Source organism: Bufo gargarizans, chromosome 3 (genome assembly GCF_014858855.1).
Source record: "Bufo gargarizans isolate SCDJY-AF-19 chromosome 3, ASM1485885v1, whole genome shotgun sequence".
Classification (NCBI taxonomy): Eukaryota; Metazoa; Chordata; class Amphibia; order Anura; family Bufonidae; genus Bufo; species Bufo gargarizans.
Window position 1 is genome coordinate 612,962,499 of NC_058082.1, and position 23,994 is coordinate 612,986,492.

Here is a 23,994-nt window from a genome sequence, read left to right on the forward strand (position 1 = left end):
ACCCAAAAAAAGTGCAGAGTGTGTCGCAGGAGGGGGATACGGAAGGACACGACTACTCAGTGCGACACTTGCCCCGATCATCCGGGCCTCTGCATTGACGGTTGCTTCAGGGAGTATCACACTTCCATGGAGTACTAAATTTATATCCCAATTTAGCACTGACATCGGATAAAAAAAAACTAGTTCTCAGACTTGAGACACCCAAAAAAACCTAAAATAATTTATTAAAAGTAGACATATTAGGTATCGCCGCGTCGGTAATAATCTCCTCTATAAAACTACCCCATGACCTAACCCCCCAGATTAACACGGTCAAGGAAAAAAAAATAAAAAAAAGGTGCAAAAAAAGTTGTTTTTTTGTCACCTTACATAATAAAAAGTTTAATAGCAAGCGATCAAAAAGTCATATAGCCCCCCAAAAAGTGCCAATAAAGCCGTCCGCTCATCCCACAAAAAATGAGCCCCCACATGAGATAATTGGATAAAAAATTTTTTACAAAAATGACCCTTAGACTTTAGAGATACCCCCAAAAAAATTTGAATCAAAAAAGATAATATAGTCTAAAACCAAAATAATTGTAAAAAAAAGTTGACTTATCAGGTATTGCCGCGTCCGTAAGAATCTCCTCTATAAAAATACCCCATGACCCAACCCCCCAGATTAACACGGTCAAAAAAAAAAAAAAAATAGGTGCAAAAAAAGATTTTTTTTGTCACCTTACATAACAAAAAGTTTAATAGCAAGCGATAAAAAAGTCATATAGCCCCCAAAATAGTGCCAATAAAACCGTCCGCTCATCCCGCAAAAAATGAGTCCCCACATGAGATAATTGGATAAAAAAAAAATGACCCTTAGACTTTAGAGATACCCAAAAAAAGATTTGTATCAAAAAAGATAATATAGTCAAAAACCTAAATAATTGTAAAAAGAAAGTAGACTTATTAGGTATTGCCGCGTCCGTAAGAATCTCCTCTATAAAAATATCCCATTACCTAACCCCCCAGACTAACACAGTTAAAAAAAAAAAATAAATGGTGCCAAAACCGCTATTTTTGGCACTTTTCCATTTCAATCCGTTTTTTTCCGGTAACAAAACAAGGGTTAACAACCAAACAAAACTTAATATTTATTACCCTGATACTGCAGTTTACAGAAATACCACATTTGTGGTCGTAAACTGCTGTATCAGTAAAAGGGAGGCCGCAAAAGGAAAGGACCGACATGGTTTCTGGAAGGCCGATTTTGATGGCCTTTTTTATTGACACCATGTCCCTTTTGAAGCCCCCCTGATGCACCCTAGAGTAAAAACTCCCCAAAACTGACCCCATCTAAGAAACTACACCCCTCAAGGTATTCAAAACTAATTATACAAAATTCATTAACCCTTTAGGTGTTCCTCAACAGTTAATGGCAAATGGAGATGAAATTTCAGAATTTCAATTTTTGGTAACCTTGCGTCACAAAAATGTAATATAGAGCAACCAAAAATCATATTTACCCTAAAAATAGTCCCCAAAAAAATGCCACCTTATCCCGTAGTTTCCAAAATGGGGTCACTTTTAGGGAGTTTCTACTCTAGGGGTGCATCAGGGGGCTTCAAATGGGACATGGTGTAAATAAACCAGTCCATAAAAATCAGCCCTCCAAAAACCAAACGGCGCACCTTTCCCTCTACGCCCCGCTGTGTGGCCGTACAGTAGTTTACGGCCACATATTGGGTGTTTCTGTAAACGGCAGAGTCAGGGCAATAAAGATACAGTCTTGTTTGGCTGTTAACCCTTGATTTGTTAGTGGAAAAAATGGGTTAAAATGGAAAATTAGACAAAAAAATGAAATTTGCAAATTTCATCCCCATTTGCCAATAACTCTTGCGCATCACCTAAAGGGTTAACGACGTATGTAAAATCAGTTTTGAATACCTTGAGGGGTGTAGTTTCTTAGATGGGGTCACTTTTAGGGAGTTTCTACTCTAGGGGTGCATCAGGGGTCTTCAAATGGGACATGGTGTAAATAAACCAGTCCATAAAAATCAGCCCTCCAAAAACCAAATGGCGCATCTTTCCCTCTACGCCCCGCTGTGTGGCCGTACAGTAGTTTACGGCCACATATTGGGTGTTTCTGTAAACGGCAGAGTCAGGGCAATAAAGATACAGTCTTGTTTGGCTGTTAACCCTTGATTTGTTAGTGGAAAAAATGGGTTAAAATTGAAAATTAGACAAAAAAATGAAATTTGCTAATTTCATCCCCATTTGCCAATAACTCTTGCGCAACACCTAAAGGGTTAACGACGTATGTAAAATCAGTTTTGAATACCTTGAGGGGTGTAGTTTCTTAGATGGGGTCACTTTTAGGGAGTTTCTACTCTAGGGGTGCATCAGGGGTCTTCAAATGGGACATGGTGTAAATAAACCAGTCCATAAAAATCAGCCCTCCAAAAACCAAACGGCGCACCTTTCACTCTATGCCCCGCTGTGTGGCCGTACAGTAGTTTACGGCCACATATTGGGTGTTTCTGTAAACGGCAGAGTCAGGGCAATAAAGATACAGTCTTGTTTGGCTGTTAACCCTTGATTTGTTAGTGGAAAAAATGGGTTAAAATAAAAAATTTGACAAAAAAAAGAAATTCTCAAATTTCATCCCCATTTGCCAATAACTCTTGTGCAACACCTAAAGGGTTAACAACGTATGTAAAATCTGTTTTGAATACCTTGAGGGGTGTAGTTTCTTAGATGGGGTCATTTTTGGGTGGTTTCTATTATGTAAGCCTCGCAAAGTGACTTCAGACCTGAACTGGTCCCTAAAAAAGTAGTTTTTGTAAATTGCTGAAAAATTTCAAGATTTGCTTCTAAACTTCTAAGCCTTATAACATCCCCAAAAAATAAAATATCATTCCCAAAACAATTCAAACATAAAGTAGACATATGGGGAATGTAAAGTCATCACAATTTTTGGGGGTATTACTATGTATTACAGAAGTAGAGAAACTGAAACTTTGAAATTTGCAAATTTTTCCAAAAATTTGTTAAATTAGGTATTTTTTGGTGCAAAAAAATATATTTTTTTTACTTCATTTCACCAGTGTCATGAAGTACAATATGTGACGAAAAAACAATCTCAGAACGGCCTGGATAAGTCAAAGCGTTTTAAAGTTATCAGCACTTAAAGTGACACTGGTCAGATTTGCAAAAAATGGCCTGGTCCTAAGGTGTAAAAAGGCTGTGTCCTTAAGGGGTTAATGATGTGGAATTTGTGCTGTATGATAATGTTTTTTTTCTTTATGAGTCCTTACCCTGCCTGTCATGAGAAACACAACTATTATATTATCTGGTTATTCAGTCAAAAATGGCATTGCCGTAGAGAGTATTGATAATAATTATAATTTGAAAGTTTAGGGATGATACATAACATGTATTTAAAGAGGACTTGTGACCTCTCCTGACATGTCTGTTTTAATAACCATAGAGGGTCATTTACCCTACTGAAATACGCCTAAATTAGTGTTATACAGCAGTGCTCAAACTATTGAGCCCCGCCTCCTGGTGCTCTAATTGCTAATTTGCATATGATTTAAATGGATATTTCTATGCAGCTATTTATCATACAGACAAAAGAAAGGTATGGTTTTAATCAGCATGATGAGCCCTACCATCCATTAAGTCATTAAGTCTGGTTTAATAGGGTTGATTCTGGTGACAGAGCCTCTTTAACTGGGGTTTTTGGGATGTTGAATTGATTAACTGCGACAGGTATAACAGTGAATTGGCTGAAAAACCCACTTTGCTGATTAACAAGGGTTACATAATTGGGATTATACATAAGTTATACCATAGGAATATTGCCATCACTTTAAAATCCTAGTATGCAAATTAGCTTATTTGCAAGAAATAAAGAAAGCAATGCCCCTGGGCCCACCAGCCAGAAGGCAGCTACCCTATAAGCAGGGGCATATCTAAAGGCTCATGGGCCCTGGTGCAAGAGTTCAGCTTGGGCCCCCCCCTCTTCACTCAGCGCTGGTGCACCTAGATTTTCTGCTGCCACAGGCAAATATTGAAATGTCCCCCCCCTTCCCTTAAGTCCTACTGTTAAAGGGGTTGTCCTTTTTTTGCTACTGATGACCTATCCTCAGGATAGGTCATCTATATCAGATCAGCCGGGGTCCGCCGGCACCCCCGACGATCAGCTGTTTGAAGAGAGTGCAGCGCTCATATGAGAGCTGCTTTCTCTGTTCTGTTTAACTGCTCGTCTGAGAATTTGCAGTGATGAGCAGGTAAACAGAGCAGAGAAGGCAGCGCTCATACAAAAAAAAATGCGGACAACCCCTTTAAAGACATACTTGGAAAACATTGCAGTGCTACAGAACATACAGGGTAATACAGCGCCACATACCTCTTACATCCAGTGACTTCTCTTCTCTGATGTAGACATTCTATTTCCTCTTCTTCTCCCGTCAGACCAGACCACCATGGTGACTTCTTTCAGCCGCGCCTCGTCTCTGTAGAGTTTAACAGACATCTTACTTTCCTACTTTTCTATCCTCCTCCTCTTCTTCTCAACACCCCATCCTGCAACCTCCAATACTGTGCCCACTGTGCTCCCCAATACTTTCCTGCAGAAACAGTCCCCCTGAAAATACTGGTACCACACAGATAGTGCGTCAGTACAAAAGCACCCTTTTATATTGTGCGCTAGTACAAAAATAATCCCCCCTTCCTTTCAGATCAGACCTCCATATAAAACCCTAAATCAGATCCCCCATCTCAGACCAAACTCCCTTTAGAGCTCTATGTCATACCCCATATAAGACCCCAGTTTTAGAACTCAGATCAGGCCCCCATTAGACCTCCATATAAGACCCCAACCCAATATCACACCTCAGATAAGACCACCATTAGACCTCCAGACCCCCATATATGACCCCCACTAGACCTCCAGACCCCCATATAAGACCTCCAGACCGCCATATCAGACCTCATGACCCCCATATCAGACCTCTAGACCTCCATTAGACCTCCAGACTCCCACTAGACCTCCAGACCACTAAGAAGACCCCCATTGGATCTCTAGACCCCCATTAGACCTCTACAACCCCAATAAGACCCCCAGTCAGACCTCTCCAGACCCCCCAGTCAAACCGCCATACCCCCCAGTCAGACCTCCAGACCCCCCATTAGACCACTTCAGATCCCCAGTAATACCTCCAGACCCCCAGTCAGACCTCCAAGGACCACTCAAGACCCCCATTAGACCTCTCCAGACCCCCAGTGAGACCTCTCCAGACCCACCATTAGACCTCTATATCAGACCTCAGATCAGACTGTAAAATAATAAAGTAACTTACCTCTCCTGCCGCAACTCTCCCTGTCCTGGCTGTCTTCACAGCATCGCGGGCCCTGAGAAGAGCAAGCAGGAGGAGGGGTAAGTATTGTACAGCGCTCATAGCGCTTCTCTCCCCCTCATCCTGCAGACTAGTGAGCACTTACATTATGGAAGCGCTCGCTAGTATTCCCTTTATAAAATGCACTGCATCTTATAAAGTGAAAAGTACAGTACCACTGGCAAGGGGCCCAGTCGCAACCGCTGCGACCCCTATACTTACGCCAGTGCCTAAAATATCCCAAATATCTTAACCACACAGGCAATTGCAAGCTGCCTGTATGCAGAGACAATTTGTTAGTTAAGAACTGTGATTTCAGCAGCTCCAGCACTAATTTAAGTAATGGGTTGAATTGTACTAACAGAAGAGAAGTAATGACGTAGGTTTGGCTAGTGTAAAGTCTGAATACATTTTCATGTGTGCACATGTGTAATTACACTATAGATGGCCCTTTTAGCTGGCATTTTTAGTACTTTTTCCCTGTGCAGTCTATATCTCTAGTTTTCACTTGTCCCTGAGATCCCTCTCTAGTTAACTCAGAATCATGCAGAAGTAGCATATACAGTTGCAAGAAAAAGTATGCAAACCCTTTGGAATGATATGGATTTCTGCACAAATTGGTTATAAAATGTGATCTGAACTTCATCTAAGTCACAACAATAGACAATCACAGAGTGCAGGTAGAAAAAGTATGTGAACCCCTAGACTAATGACATCTCCAAGAGTTAATTGGAGTGCGTGTGTCAGCCAACTGGAGTCCAATCCATGAGATAAGATTGGAGGTGTTGGTTACAGCTGCCCTGCCCTATAAAAAACACACACCAGTTTTAGGTTTGCTTTTCACAAGAAACATTGCCTGATGTGAATGATACCTCGCACAAAAGCACTCTCAGAAGACCTATGATTAAGAATTGTTGACTTGCATAAAGCTGGAAAGTATTATAAAAATACATCCAAATGCCTTGCTGTTCATCAGTCCACAGTAAGACAAATTGTCTATAAATGGAGAAAGTTTAGCACTGCTGCTACTCTCCCTAGGAGTGGCCGTCCTGTAAAGATGACTGCAAGAGCACAGCACAGACTGCTCAATGAAGTGAAGAAGACTCCTAGAGTGTCAGCTAAAGACTTACAAAAGTCTCTGGCATATGCTAACACCCCTGTTAGCGAATCTACGATACGTAAAACACTAAACAAGAATGGATTTCATGGGAGGATACCACAGAGGAACCCACTGCTGTCCCAAAAAAAACATTGCTGCACGTTTACAGTTTGCACAAAAGCACCTGGATGTTTTACAGCAGTACTGGCAAAATATTCTGTGGACAGAGGAAACCAAAGTTGAGTTGTTTGGAAGAAACACACAACACTATGTGTGGAGAAAAAGAGGCACAGCACACCAACATCAAAACCTCATCCCAACTGTGAAGTATGGTGGTGGGGGCATCATGGTTTAGGGCTGCTTTGCTGCGCCAGGGCCTGGACGGATTGCTATCATCGAAGGAAAAATGAATTCCCAAGTTTATTGAGACATTTTGCAGGAGAACTTAAGGCCGTCTGTCCACCAGCTAAGGCTCAACAGAAGATGGGTGTTGCAACAGGACAACGATCCAAAGCATAGAAGTAAATCAACAACAGAATGGCTTAAACAGAAGAAAATACACCTTCTGGAGTGGCCCAGTCAGAGTCCTGTCCTCAACCCGAATGAGATGCTGTGGCATGACCTCAAGAAAACGATTCACACCAGACATCCCAAGAATATTGCTAAACTGAAACAGTTCTGTAAAGAAGAATGGTCAAGAATTACTCCTGACCGTTGTGCACGTCTGATCTGCAACTACAGGAAACATTTGGTTGAAGTTATTGCTGCCAAAGGAGGTTCAACCAGTTATTAAATCTAAGGGTTCAAATACTTTTTCCACATGCACTGTGAATGTTTACATGGTGTGTTCAATAAAAACATGGTAACATTTAATTCTTTGTGTTATTACAGACTGTGATTGTCTATTGTTGTGACTTAGATTAAGTTTAGATCACATTTTATGACAAATTTGTGCAGAAATCAATATTATTCCAAAGGGTTTGAATACTTTTTCTTGCAACTGTAAGACATTACAGAGATGAACTGAACAGTAATGATGGGAATAAAGCACTTGAGGTGAGATATAATACTTACAATTAAGTGCCTTGGTTTGTCATACAGTCCCATGTAAATAACATGACACCCTCCCCAGCCACCTCTAACACACAGTTCCATGTAAATAACCACCCTCCCTTTAGCCCTAACATACAGTCCCAGTTAAATAACCACAACTTCCAGCATTGCTCTGCCTCTCCCTTCACTTACCACTCCTCATGTAGCAGATATCACCACAGCTTCTTCCCTCAGGTCTTCTCCTCCTTCATTGCCATCTTATCCTGCACTGGTCACATGATGGTGACATTATAACAGGTCCTTCTCAACCATTGCCTGTTTTTCTGGTCACAAGACCTGTGATGTCACCACAGGTCCTTCAGTTCTTCCACTGCATTAGATTCAACTGTATTGCGTCCTCAGCAAAACAATTGCATCTAGAAGACAGGCAGGACATTCGGGGCCTGGGACAAAACATCAGGGTCCAAGGCCCCAAATGTTTTAAACTAGCAACACCCCTGCTGATACTCTTGCTGAATGTGCCATTTTTTTTAGAGAATTGGCATCTGTCAATGTCATTGTCTTGAGAATTGATGCATGTCAACATGCCACAATGAGGATGTGCTAGGCTAGCCCCACTAGTCACACATGAGTCCAGTCTACATGCTGTTAATTTGCCGATCACGGGACCCCACATTCATTGACTTCTCTTAACAAATCCACAGCCCCTTAGATGTATTCAGTCATAGGCAAGCGGATGCGCACTACATGTAGCGATGACGTGCCCACAATGGGCATCACAGTGCGCATGCCCGGGCCAGCGGTGCACTGCGCACGTGCGGGATATCAGCCAGTCCTGTGGATAAAGCAAGGGACTTGCAGGGCGGGCCAAGGAAGAGGCTGGGGAGGAGTTATGTAACAAGATGGCAGAGCAGCCTGGGCTCCTACATACCGAACGCAGCCCCTGGGCACTTGCGAGCCCTCTTTTACATATGGATTAAACATAGTTTTTCCTGCTGGTGAAAGTCAGAAGAAAATTACATAGGTACCATTTGAATCATGGATAGGTATGCTAGAGAGCCATGTAAGTGGTGTATAACGTCATATTTTGGTGACAGACTCCCTTTAATGCGCGCTACGTTACCATACGGGACGATGCGCGCGGCTGTATTTTCTCTAAGGCCTCTTTCACACGGGCGTGAGTTTTTTTGCCCGGATAAGAGCCGGGTGCGTTGCGGGAAAATGCGCGATTTTTTCTGCGCAAGTGCAAAACATTGTCATGCGTTGCACTCGCGTGAGAAAAATCGCGCATGTTTGGTACCCAAACCCGAACTTCTTCATAGAAGTTCGGGCTTGGGATTGATGTTCTGAAGATTGTATTATTTTCCCTTATAACATGGTTATAAGGGAAAATAATAGCATTCTGAATACAGAATGCATAGTAAACCAGCGCTAGAGGGGTTAAAAAAAAAAAAAAAAAAAATTTAACTCACCTTAGTCCACTTGCTCGCGAAGCTGGCATCTCCTTGTGTCTCCGCTGCTGATGAACAGGACCTGGGGTGAGCTGCTCCATTAAATAGAGCTTAAGGACCTTCGATGACGTCACTCCGGTCATCACATGGTCTTTTACCATGGTGAATCACCATGGTAAAAGATCATGTGACGTACCATGTGATGACCGGAGTGACGTCATCGAAGGTCCTTAACCTGTATTTAATGGAACAGCTCACCCCAGGTCCTGTTCATCAGCAGCGGAGACACAAGGAGATGCCAGCTTCGCGAGCAAGTGGACTAAGGTGAGTTAAATTTTTTTTTTTTTTTTAACCCCTCTAGTGCTGGTTTACTATGCATTCTGTATTCAGAATGCTATTATTTTCCCTTATAACCATGTTATAAGGGAAAATAATAATGATCGGGTCTCCATCCCGATGGTCTCCTAGCAACCATGCGTGCAAATCGCACGGCATCCGTACTTGCTTGCGGATGCCATCCGATTTTCACACACCCCATTCATTTCTATGGGGCCTGCGTCACGTCAAAATCGGAAAATATAGAGCATGCTGCGATTTCAACTGAACGCACAAGTGATGCGTTAAAAACATCGCTCATGTGCACAGCCCCATAGAAATGAATGGGTCAGGATTTAGTGCGGGTGCCATATGTTCCCCGCACGGATCGCACCCGCACGGAAAACTCGCCCGTGTGAAAGGGGCCTAAGGTTGCAAGGAGCTGTAATACGCTGCCCATACCAGTGTTTAAGAGTTTGGAACCTTCAAACAGAATCCGACAGAATAAATTCTTCATCAGTTTCTGGCTGTCCATCAATCAGACCTGTACGACAGCACAAGGAGGCCATGTGCTTTGGATCTGTACTTCCTCTGTGCACTGTGGTCATGACGCTGCCATGTGCATGCTTCCTCCGTATCAACAACCTCTACTCCTAGAGATGACAGCAATTATATTACCTGTCACATACCTTTTTTTTTTTTTGAACAATAGTTTTTTATTAAGGTTTTCATAAAATAAAAAAAAATAAAAAGGTTACAATTGCATGAATACAATCACATGAATACATTCTTAGCAGAGGTATTTTTAGGCACTTGTGAAACTTCTTTTAGAACATTAGAAATTACACTTCATAAGACAGATAAACTGATACCAGTAATAATAAATGACATCACAGGTACTTCACCTAGCAAAATATTAGTGTACAGGTAATGCAACACGATTGAAATGTTATAACCTAATAGACGCATTGGGAGGTATCTTGCACTTATTGTCGTTCAACCACATATCCCAGTTCTTTAGAAAGGTAAGTTTCGAGTTCCTAGATGACGCCCAAATTCCTTCATATAAACAACAATTATCTAGCGTTCTAAGAATTCTCTTGATATTGGGGAGATCACCGGCTTTCCAGCAGGCAGCAATTTTTATGCGGGTAACAAATATTAGATGGCTGACAATGGATCTATAATCTTGAGGGAGTTCAATAAGGCCTACAGATAAAAGAGCCATCTTAGGAGAGGGAGCGATTTGGGAGCCTGCTAGATGAGATATTAATTCAAAAATTGAGATCCATAAGCAACTAACTGATGGGCAGTCCCACCACATGTGTAGGTATGTACCAGGGGCATTACCACATCTCCAACATGCTTGCGACATTTCAGGAAATATTTTATTCAAGTACATAGGGGTTCTGTACCATCTATATAGTATTTTTCTCGCTCCTTCTAAATGGTCTGAGCATTTGGAAAGCTTAGATACAGAGTTGAAGGCTTCCCCCCATTCCGCTTCTGTGAGAACAGAGCCCAACTCAGAGTTCCACAAGTCCATGATGTGTTGTAATGGATTTGTGCTAGATTCTTTTAGTAATTGATATCCTTTCGTGATACCTTTATCTAGTCTATGTGTCATATGGATCCAGTCCATTAGCGAACGGTTTTGTGAGGTAAAATGAAAGTTTCTTGGGGATTGAAGTAGATGTCTTATTCTAAGGTATTTATAGAAATCTGAGTTGGGAATACTGAATTCTCTATGAAGATAAGCAAAGTCAACAAAAACTTCATCAATTCTCAATTGACCAATATCTGTAATACCGGAGGATATCCAGTTACCAATCTGAAGGTCTGGTATGGCTAATTCACATATTTCTAGAGGTAGGGAGGAGATTGAAGAAGTAACTAATTTTTCTGTTCTAGCAATGACATACCAGATGCTAAAGATTGCATTCAGGGTTGATAGTGCAGAGACATGTTTGATACCGAAGACCGCTGTGGCTGAGAGCCATAAGTTTAAGTCATGGGCACCCATTATATTTTTCTCCAGTACAACCCATTTTTTAGAGGTATCATTTTTAATCAAATATCTCATTTGATCAAGTATAGAAGAGGCATAGTAGTGTTTAATAGAAGGGGTGTTGAGTCCGCCTGTTTTAAGTGTTCTTTGAAGGATGAGACCTTTCACTCTGGGCTTAAATTTCCCCCATATATGTCGGTTGAGTAAGGTTTGTAGTTTAGATAAATATCCTTTGGGAATGGTAATTGGGATATTACGAAACATATAAATAATTTTGGGTAATATCATCATTTTAATTGCTGCTATTCTCCCTAACCATGAAAGAGAGTCCATTCTTAGGTTGTTTAAGGAATCATTTATCTTATTATATAGTGGCCAAAAATTAACTTTGAATAATTTACTAGTAGGGAATGCAAGCTGAATGCCTAGGTATGTCAATGACTCTACAGCCCAGGGGTATTTGTATGAGTTGGAGATTAAGTTTTTGGTAGTTCTGGATAAACCTAGGTCAAGAATTTGGGACTTGTTGATATTAACTTTATAGAAGGACGCTTTGCCAAATTTAGTAATTATATTGTTAATAGCATTTAATGCAGTTGCAGGGTTTGAAGTTAAGATTAACACATCATCTGCAAAAAGGCCTATGCGATGATCTGTGTTCCCCACCGTTAACCCTTTAATGAGAGGGGAGGATCTAATATGCTCCGCAAAGGGTTCCATTGCAAGGGCAAATATTAAAGGGGACATGGGGCACCCTTGTCTAGTTCCATTCTTAATATTGAATGGAGCAGATAAGAAACTAGATGAGTAAATAGAGGCGCTAGGGTTGGAATATAAGGACATTACCGCAGACAGGAAAAAATCACCAAATCCAAATTTTTTCAAGGTTGCGTGAATGTATTTCCAATGTATCCTATCAAACGCCTTCTCCGCGTCCAAGGAGAGGAGCAGAGAAGGCGTTCGTGTAGAGTATGCTACATCCAAAAGGTCTATAAACCTCCTAGTGCCATCTGATGATTGCCTGTTGGGGACAAAACCAATTTGGTCATTAGCTATTAATGTAGGAAGGATACCAGATAATCTTTTTGCCAGAATTTTCGCAAAAATCTTTATATCTGAGTTTAGTAGTGATATAGGCCTGAAGTTAGCCGGCTTGTCTGCAGATTTACCAGGTTTGGGGAGCGTAATTATCAGTGCGTTTAACATATCTTTGGGGATCGACTCCTGTTCTGCTATTAAGTTGAAGGATCTATTCAAAAAGGGGTTTAGAATGTGTGAGAAAATTTTATAATATTCATTTGTAAGTCCGTCCGGACCAGGAGATTTATTGTTTTTAAGAGAATGTATTGCTTCAGAAATTTCCTGATGTGTGATTTTAGAGTTAAGGGATTGGTTTTGGGCTGGAGTTATGGAAGGAAGTGATATACCAGTAAGAAAATCATTAATATATTCAGTAGTCGGTTGGACAATGTCAGGCGCATTCTCCAGATTATATAAATTTTCATAATATTTGGCGAATTCCTCTGCTATATGCTTGGGATTATATAATTTTTGGTCTTGACTGTCATATAAGAAGGGGATTCTTGATTTAATTTCTCTTTTTTTAATTCTATTAGCTAAAATTTTTGACGCTTTATTACCTTGAGAGTAGTGGTCTGAATTGAGTTTACGCAGGTGGAATTCATGTTTTTCGTGTAAATGAAGATATAAATGGTGTCTGGCTGTTTTTAATTTGCTGATAATTTTAGGGTCTAACGAAATCTTAGAAGAATCCTCTAGGTTTTTAATATCAGCTAGTAATTTATCAAGAGTTTTCCGTCTATTCTTCTTTTGGATAGCCGCATGTTTTAACAAAACACCCCTTATAAATGCCTTGTGCGCGCTCCATAATGTAATATCTGAAACCAGCTTATTGTCATTGGATTTAAAATATTCATTTAATGAATTTTCTACTTCTGTACGAATAGAAGAATTTTGGAGTAAGGAGTTATTGAGTCTCCATGGGGAATATATTCTATTACTATACTTATCATCCAGAGTAAGAGTGATAAACGCATGGTCAGACCATGTTATATTAGAGATTGATACTTCTAACACTTTTTGAAGGAGCCATTTATCTGATACAAAGAGGTCAATTCTAGAGTAAGTATTGTGTGGGTGTGAAAAAAAAGTAAAATCTTTTTCATTAGCATGGTGAACCCTCCATATATCCAGAAGACCCTCTTGGAATAAGAAATCTCTGAGGTGTGAGTTCTTTTGAGAGGGAAGAGGAGAGGGCAGTCTATCAATTGAGGAGTCAGGACACATGTTGAAGTCGCCACAAAACAATAGAGAGCCTTGCTTAGAGTCCTGAGCTATTTTGACTGTACGTTTGATAAAATTGATCTGATCAGCGTTAGGGGCATATAAATTAACTATTGTGTATCTAGAGTTGTTTATATTGCATATAATGATGATGTATCTGCCCTCTTCATCAATTATTGTATTATGACACTGGAAGGCAACAGAATTTTTAAAACCTATAATCACACCTTTTCTTTTATTTGAAGCTGATGAGAAAAAGATGTGTGGAAAGGAGGGGTGATAAAATCTGTAGGAGTCTTCCTTATTAAGGTGGGACTCTTGAATACAGATAATGTCAGCTCCTTGTTTCCTCACCTCATTCCAACATGCTGACCTCTTAAATGGGCTATTAAGACCCTTAACATTTGCAGAGAAGATTTTTATACCTTTACTAGCCATATTGATTTCTAATGCAATATGCTAATATTTCTAACCTGAGATGATTAATTATTAGTGTGTGAGTGAAATAGTGAAGTACACCTAAGTTACCGTGAAGAAATTGTGGGGAACGTAGATTTGAATCTTTGACTTCCTTTGTTTGAGGTAGACCTTTTTTGTGTAACCTTGTAAAACAATAAGATAAAACATAGAAAAAAAAAAGATTAATAAATAACAGAAACATAACAATGGTCTAACAGTGACCAGAAGTAGTGATGTATCTCACTTAGTATGGGAGGCGTTAGGAAAACAGTGGATTAGGGAATGTGAACACAGAGATGTAATATGTGTTCTCAGAGGTAGAGCATCAGGGTGTGGAACCCCATAAGAATAGCATAATAGTAGTATAACTAAACAAGTATAACATGGAAGGATACTTATGGTATCATAGAAACTGTCCAGCATAAGTTTCACGGAGGATTTCTTCCCACTTTGGTCCATTCTGGAGTTAGGTTAAGGTGGCTTCTATCAGAGGAAGGTCTATTAGAAGGAGAGTTCATTGCTTTGTCTCTTTCTTTGTCTTTATCTTTGGCTTTGGCGCCCTCCGGTGGCACAGAGATGTTCCATTTGGCAAAAGCTACTGACGCTTCCTGTGGAGAAACTAGGACATTTGATGAATTTTGGTATCTCACAATCAGCTTGACAGGGAAACCCCATTTGTAAGGAATATTGTTATCCCTTAGTGCTTTGGTGTATACTTGGAACTCGCGTCTCCTGCTCAGCGTCGCTGGTGATAAGTCAGTGAATAGGAGGACATTACAAAATCTTTCAGGGATATCCGTCCTCTTTTTTTGAGCTTCTCTCATTAGGGAGTCTTTTAGATGATAAAAGTGTATTCTGGCAAGAACATCTCTGGGAATAGAGGCTGGAAGAGCTTTGGGTTTGGGAACCCGGTGAACCCGGTCTAATATCAACTCTGGCCCTGGAGTGTCTGGCAGATACGCCACTATGAGGTCCGCAATAAAATCCTGCAACTGAGAGTCCAGAACACTTTCAGGAATGCCTCTGAATCTAATGTTGTTTCTTCTGGAGCGATCCTCCAGATCAGCGATTTTAAGTTTCATGGAGGCTATGTCATCTTCAACCGCATTATGATTATCAACTAGTGAGTTATGCGCTGCGACAAATTCCTCCATTTTTTCTTCCAAATGTGCGGTTCTTTCTCCTATAGCGACTATGTCTGCATGAATAACAGAGATTGTCTCTTTAAAGTCGCCATGAATAGATCGTTTTAGATCTGACAGCATGTCCTGCATTGCATTGACTGTTAATCCAGGATCTATGCCTGGTGACGCAGGGTAAGTATCAAGGGGAGGACTGTATGGCTGCTGTTCACTCACCCTCTTTTGTTTTTTAGGTTCCTGTGAAGAAGGAGAGTCGGATCCTGCTGAAGAGGGAGACCCTGGTGAACGCTGAATGAGCGCCGCTGCAGAGGACGGGCAGGGCGCTCCCTCTGTGTGGCGGGAACCGGCGCCATCTTGTGAAGACCCAGGAGCTGGATGGAAGAATGCCGTCATCTTCTGAGGCTGCGATCCCTTCTTCCTTCCTCTGGTCATCATCGGAAGAAGTGCTGGAGCAAGGTCCGTTCTGGGGCAGGTAAGTATCCCCAAATCTTTTGAATTATAACTGCTTTGTGCCGCTGTCGGAGTTCCACAGCCGGAGCTCTGGCACTATGCGACCTCTCCTCCCGGCATCCGGCCACGCCCCCCCGTCACATACCTTTTAAAGGGAACCTGTCACCGGGATTTTGGGTATAAAGCTGAGGACATGGGTTGCTAGAGGGCCATTAGCACATCCGCAATACCCAGTCCCCATAGCTCTGTGTGCTTTTATTGTGTATAAAAACCGATTTGATACATATGCAAATTATCCTGAGATGAGTCAGAGCTTGAAAATATGACTCTTCTCTGGTCACACAAGTAAGATATGACTCTTTTATGTTAATTTGCATATGTATTAAATTTGTTTGTTTTTTACACAATAAAAGCACACAGAGCTATAGGGACTGGGTATTGCGGTTGTGCTAGTGGCCATCTAGCAACCCATGTCTTCAGCTCTATACCCCAAATCCTGGTGACAGGTTCCCTTTAAAAGTTTTCTAATTAAGACACCATTACAATTATCTTCATTTCTAACATAAGTTATTTTACCTGATTTCTTTATCCACTCTTCGTTATCTCAGTCCAAATAATTTTTTTTTTTTTTAAAGAGACCAATATTTAAAATGCTTTTATAAAACGAGGAGCATAGAAAAGGTTAATAATGACTTTCACCTCAATTTACTTTCCTCATGGTTAGAAACTGACCTTCCTTATCTTGACATGTGAAGGCTGAGATCAATGTCTATCACAGCTTGTAAACTGATAAGAAGCTGTGTCTATACTTTGTGGAAAGTAAACAAGAATTCAAACTGAATTTAGATCTGTTTGTCCTATAGGGGATTTTACACAAGACACAGTCGCTTTGTTGAATCTGTAAAGGGTTACTTGACTTACCATACACAAGACTACATTAAAAAAAAATGGCATAAAAAACTTTTTTTTCCCCCAGTGTTTTCCCCAGTCTGACAAAATGTTATGTTGCTATGTCAACTGCTTGTAATTTATACCTTTCTTATTTCTACGGACTTTCTATTTGTGCAAGTAAAATTCGCTTTTCCTTGGCAACACACAGCAAATAAAACAGAGACCTAGTCTTGCATGGAAAGTAAATGAGGTTTTTGGGGGTGGACAGTGACTTGGAGATGAAGGGTTTGTTTTATGTTGTCTTAAAAAATGATGTTGAATCTTCTTTCTCTTTGTGCCTCCTAAACACAGAAATATAAAATCTCTGTGTTCTAACGATGCATTCTTTGATCCAGAAAGATTTCACACACAACATTTCCTCGATTGTTCTTGGCTGTCTTCCGTAAATGTAATTTTGCTGTGACAACCACAAAATAGGAATGCGTGGAAGGCGCTGTGAAAATAAAATACCTTATAAATATTAACAGGACCTCTGTGAAACAACCGCAGGAGCCTTCCATTGCCTGCAATTAACAGAATCTAGCAATACCTGCAGGGACCCCCAGGTGAGAGGTTTAGAGTGTGACGCTAAAATATGTAAAACAAGATATAAGCTAATCCTATTCATTTTCGTAGGAGCTTCACATGGGAGATGAAGTTATAAGGGTGATCTCGTCCTTTGTGTTGCACTTGCTTGCGGATGCTTGCGATTTTCACACAGCCCCATTCACTTCTATGGGGCCCACGTAGTGTGAAAAACACACAAAATAGAGCATGCTGCGATTTTCACGCAACGCACAAGTGATGCGTGAAAATTTCCGCTCATGTGCACAGCCCCATAGAAATGAATGGGTCCGGACTCAGTGCGGGTGCAATGCGTTCACATCATGCATTGCATCCGCGCGGAAAACTCGCCCGTGTGAAAGGGGCCTAAGTAAGGCTATGTTCACAGCTATGTTTGGTAAATCCAGTAGACTGTCCTGGCAGAGGAGAAGACTACTAGAGTTACTGTATCCTGAGTAGCCAGACACTGCCAGGCACCACTGGATTCCCATTCTCTATAATGGAATCCTGCAGGTTTCTGGCATAAATGTCAGCATTCTGACAGATACGGTAACTCTGGTAGTTTGTTCCTCTTTTGGATTTAACAAACCGAAAGGTGAATGAAGCCTAAGTACAGTATTATATCCTTGCTCCTCACTATGGGAAAATGTCACATATACTCAATACATTGTGATTTCCATTGTAGACACATTGCCCATTGGTTATGGCACATATATAGGGATGAGCGAACTCGAACTGTATAGTTCGGGTTCGTACCGAATTTTGGGGTGTCCGTGACACGGACCCGAACCCGGACATTTTCGTAAAAGTCCGGGTTCGGGTTCGGTGTTCGTCGCTTTCTTGGCGCTTTTGTGACACTTTCTTGGCGCTTTTTGAAAGGCTGCAAAGCAGCCAATCAACAAGCGTCATACTACTTGCCCCAAGAGGCCGTCACAGCCATGCCTACTATTGGCATGGCTGTGATTGGCCAGAGCACCATGTGACCCAGCCTCTATTTAAGCTGGAGTCACATAGCGCCGCCCGTCACTCTGCTCTGATTAGCGTAGGGAGAGGTTGCGGCTGCGACAGTAGGGCGAGATTAGGCAGATTAACTCCTCCAAAGGACTTGATTAATCGATCGATCTGCAGCTGTGCATCATTGAGCTGCTGAAATTCAATTGCTCACTGTTTTTAGGCTGCCCAGACCGTTTGTCAGTCACTTTTTTCTGGGGTGATCGGCGGCCATTTTGTGTCTTGTGCGGTGCTGCGACCAAGTGCATCCAAGCTGCGACCAAATGCATTTAACCCTCAATGGTGTGGTTGTTTTTTGGCTAAAGCCTACATCAGGGTGAAGCTGTCACACCAAGTGCATTTAACCAGCAATAGTCTGTTTATTTTTTGGCCATATACTACATCAGGGGCAAGCTGCGCCTGTCACCAAGTGCATTTAACCCTCAATGGTGTGGTTGTTTTTTGGCTAAAGCCTACATCAGATAGAAGCTGTCACACCAAGTGCATTTAACCAGCAATAGTCTGTTTATTTTTTGGCCATATACTACATCAGGGGCAAGCTGCGCCTGTCACCAAGTGCATTTAACCCTCAATGGTGTGGTTGTTTTTTGGCTAAAGCCTACATCAGGGTGAAGCTGTCACACCAAGTGCATTTAACCAGCAATAGTCTGTTAATTTTTTGGCCATATACTAAATCAGGGGCAAGCTGCGCCCGTCACCAAGTGCATTTAACCAGCAATAGTCTGTTCATTTTTTGGCCATATACTACATCAGGGGCAAGCTGCGCCCGTCACCAAGTGCATTTAACCCTCAGTAGTGTGGTTGGTCAAGCTGTCACACCAAGTGCATTTAACCAGCAATAGTGTGGTTATTTTTTGGCCATATCCCAGTCTAATTCTGTCACTAAATCCATACCGGTCACCCAGCGCCTAAATACTAGGCCTCAAATTTATATCCCGCTAAATCTGTCGTTACCGCTGTACTGTTGTGGATGGGCAAGTTATTTAGTGTCCGCCAAAGCACATTTTTTGTTCTGGGTTGAAATACAATTCCCAATTTAGCAATTTCATAATTTAGTGGTTTCTGCTATATCAGAGCTATTTGAAATCTATCTCTAAAAGGGTATATAATATTCAAGGTGCACATAGGGTCATTCAGAATAACTTCACACACACGCTACTGTGCATTTCCAAGTCTAATTCTGTCACTAAATCCATACCGGTCACCCAGCGCCTAAATACTAGGCCTCAAATTTATATCCCGCTACATCTGTCGTTACCGCTGTACTGTTGTGGCTGGGCAAGTTATTTAGTGTCCGTTAAAGCACATTTTTTGTTCAGGGTTGAAATACAATTCCCAATTTAGCAATTTCATAATTTAGTGGTTTCTGCTATATCAGAGCTATTTGAAATCTATCCCTAAAAGGGTATATAATATTCAAGGTGCACATAGGGTCATTCAGAATAACTTCACACACACACGCTACTGTGCATTTCCAAGTCTAATTCTGTTAGTAAATCCATACCGGTCACCCAGCGCCTAAATACTAGGCCTCAAATTTATATCCCGCTACATCTGTCGTTACCACTGTACTGTTGTGGCTGGGCAAGTTATTTAGTGTCCGTCAAAGCACATTTTTTGTTCTGGGTTGAAATACAATTCCCAATTTAGCAATTTCATAATTTAGTGGTTTCTGCTATATCAGAGCTATTTGAAATCTATCCCTAAAAGGGTATATAATATTCAAGGTGCACATAGGGTCATTCAGAATAACTTCACATACACGCTACTATGCATTTCCAAGTCTAATTCTGTCACTAAATCCATACCGGTCACCCAGCGCCTAAATACTAGGCCTCAAATTTATATCCCGCTAAATCTGTCGTTACCGCTGTCCTGTTGTGGATGGGCAAGTTATTTTGTGTCCGTCAAAGCACATTTTTTGTTCTGGGTTGAAATACAATTCCCAATTTAGCAATTTCATAATTTAGTGGTTTCTGCTATATCAGAGCTATTTGAAATCTATCCCTAAAAGGGTATATAATATTCAAGGTGCACATAGGGTCATTCAGAATAACTTCACACACACGCTACTGTGCATTTCCAAGTCTAATTCTGTTAGTAAATCCATACCGGTCACCCAGCGCCGTAAATACTAGGCCTCAAATTTATATCCCGCTAAATCAGTCATTACCACTGTACTGTTATGGCTGGGCAAGTTATTTAGTGTCCGTCAAAGCACATTTTTTGTTCTGGGTTGAAATACAATTCCCAATTTAGCAATTTCATAATTTAGTGGTTTCTGCTATATCAGAGCTATTTGAAATCTATCTCTAAAAGGGTATATAATATTCAAGGTGCACATAGGGTCATTCAGAATAACTTCACACACACGCTACTGTGCATTTCCAAGTCTAATTCTGTCACTAAATCCATACCGGTCACCCAGCGCCTAAATACTAGGCCTCAAATTTATATCCCGCTACATCTGTCGTTACCGCTGTACTGTTGTGGCTGGGCAAGTTATTTAGTGTCCGTTAAAGCACAGTTCAGGGTTGAAATACAATTCCCAATTTAGCAATTTCATAATTTAGTGGTTTCTGCTATATCAAAGCTATTTGAAATCTATCCCTAAAAGGGTATATAATATTCAAGGTGCACATAGGGTCATTCAGAATAACTTCACACACACGCTACTGTGCATTTCCAAGTCTAATTCTGTCACTAAATCCATACCGGTCACCCAGCGCCTAAATACTAGGCCTCAAATTTATATCCCGCTAAATCTGTCGTTACCGCTGTACTGTTGTGGCTGGGCAAGTTATTTAGTGTCCGTTAAAGCACATTTTTTGTTCAGGGTTGAAATACAATTCCCAATTTAGCAATTTCATAATTTAGTGGTTTCTGCTATATCAGAGCTATTTGAAATCTATCCCTAAAAGGGTATATAATATTCAAGGTGCACATAGGGTCATTCAGAATAACTTCACACACACACGCTACTGTGCATTTCCAAGTCTAATTCTGTTAGTAAATCCATACCGGTCACCCAGCGCCTAAATACTAGGCCTCAAATTTATATCCCGCTACATCTGTCGTTACCACTGTACTGTTGTGGCTGGGCAAGTTATTTAGTGTCCGTCAAAGCACATTTTTTGTTCTGGGTTGAAATACAATTCCCAATTTAGCAATTTCATAATTTAGTGGTTTCTGCTATATCAGAGCTATTTGAAATCTATCCCTAAAAGGGTATATAATATTCAAGGTGCACATAGGGTCATTCAGAATAACTTCACATACACGCTACTATGCATTTCCAAGTCTAATTCTGTCACTAAATCCATACCGGTCACCCAGCGCCTAAATACTAGGCCTCAAATTTATATCCCGCTAAATCTGTCGTTACCGCTGTCCTGTTGTGGATGGGCAAGTTATTTTGTGTCCGTCAAAGCACATTTTTGTTCTGGGTTGAAATACAATTCCCAATTTAGCAATTTCATAATTTAGTGGTTTCTGCTATATCAGAGCTATTTGAAATCTATCCCTAAAAGGGTATATAATATTCAAGGTGCACATAGGGTCATTCAGAATAACTTCACACACACGCTACTGTGCATTTCCAAGTCTAATTCTGTTAGTAAATCCATACCGGTCACCCAGCGCCGTAAAATACTAGGCCTCAAATTTATATCCCGCTAAATCAGTCATTACCACTGTACTGTTATGGCTGGGCAAGTTATTTAGTGTCCGTCAAAGCACATTTTTTGTTCTGGGTTGAAATACAATTCCCAATTTAGCAATTTCATAATTTAGTGGTTTCTGCTATATCAGAGCTATTTGAAATCTATCTCTAAAAGGGTATATAATATTCAAGGTGCACATAGGGTCATTCAGAATAACTTCACACACACGCTACTGTGCATTTCCAAGTCTAATTCTGTCACTAAATCCATACCGGTCACCCAGCGCCTAAATACTAGGCCTCAAATTTATATCCCGCTACATCTGTCGTTACCGCTGTACTGTTGTGGCTGGGCAAGTTATTTAGTGTCCGTTAAAGCACAGTTCAGGGTTGAAATACAATTCCCAATTTAGCAATTTCATAATTTAGTGGTTTCTGCTATATCAAAGCTATTTGAAATCTATCCCTAAAAGGGTATATAATATTCAAGGTGCACATAGGGTCATTCAGAATAACTTCACACACACGCTACTGTGCATTTCCAAGTCTAATTCTGTCACTAAATCCATACCGGTCACCCAGCGCCTAAATACTAGGCCTCAAATTTATATCCCGCTAAATCTGTCGTTACCGCTGTACTGTTGTGGCTGGGCAAGTTATTTAGTGTCCGTTAAAGCACATTTTTTGTTCAGGGTTGAAATACAATTCCCAATTTAGCAATTTCATAATTTAGTGGTTTCTGCTATATCAGAGCTATTTGAAATCTATCCCTAAAAGGGTATATAATATTCAAGGTGCACATAGGGTCATTCAGAATAACTTCACACACACACGCTACTGTGCATTTCCAAGTCTAATTCTGTTAGTAAATCCATACCGGTCACCCAGCGCCTAAATACTAGGCCTCAAATTTATATCCCGCTACATCTGTCGTTACCACTGTACTGTTGTGGCTGGGCAAGTTATTTAGTGTCCGTCAAAGCACATTTTTTGTTCTGGGTTGAAATACAATTCCCAATTTAGCAATTTCATAATTTAGTGGTTTCTGCTATATCAGAGCTATTTGAAATCTATCCCTAAAAGGGTATATAATATTCAAGGTGCACATAGGGTCATTCAGAATAACTTCACATACACGCTACTATGCATTTCCAAGTCTAATTCTGTCACTAAATCCATACCGGTCACCCAGCGCCTAAATACTAGGCCTCAAATTTATATCCCGCTAAATCTGTCGTTACCGCTGTCCTGTTGTGGATGGGCAAGTTATTTAGTGTCCGTCAAAGCACATTTTTTGTTCTGGGTTGAAATACAATTCCCAATTTAGCAATTTCATAATTTAGTGGTTTCTGCTATATCAGAGCTATTTGAAATCTATCCCTAAAAGGGTATATAATATTCAAGGTGCACATAGGGTCATTCAGAATAACTTCACACACACGCTACTGTGCATTTCCAAGTCTAATTCTGTTAGTAAATCCATACCGGTCACCCAGCGCCGTAAAATACTAGGCCTCAAATTTATATCCCGCTACATCTGTCGTTACCACTGTACTGTTGTGGCTGGGCAAGTTATTTAGTGTCCGTCAAAGCACATTTTTTGTTCTGGGTTGAAATACAATTCCCAATTTAGCAATTTCATAATTTAGTGGTTTCTGCTATATCAGAGCTATTTGAAATCTATCCCTAAAAGGGTATATAATATTCAAGGTGCACATAGGGTCATTCAGAATAACTTCACACACACGCTACTGTGCATTTCCAAGTCTAATTCTGTTAGTAAATCCATACCGGTCACCCAGCGCCTAAATACTAGGCCTAAAATTTATATCCCGCTAAATCTGTCGTTACCACTGTACTGTTGTGGCTGGGCAAGTTATTTAGTGTCCGTCAAAGCACATTTTTTGTTCTGGGTTGAAATACAATTCCCAATTTAGCAATTTCATAATTTAGTGGTTTCTGCTATATCAGAGCTATTTGAAATCTATCCCTAAAAGGGTATATAATATTCAAGGTGCACATAGGGTCATTCAGAATAACTTCACACACACGCTACTGTGCATTTCCAAGTCTAATTCTGTTAGTAAATCCATACCGGTCACCCAGCGCCGTAAATACTAGGCCTCAAATTTATATCCCCGCTACATCTGTCGTTACCACTGTACTGTTGTG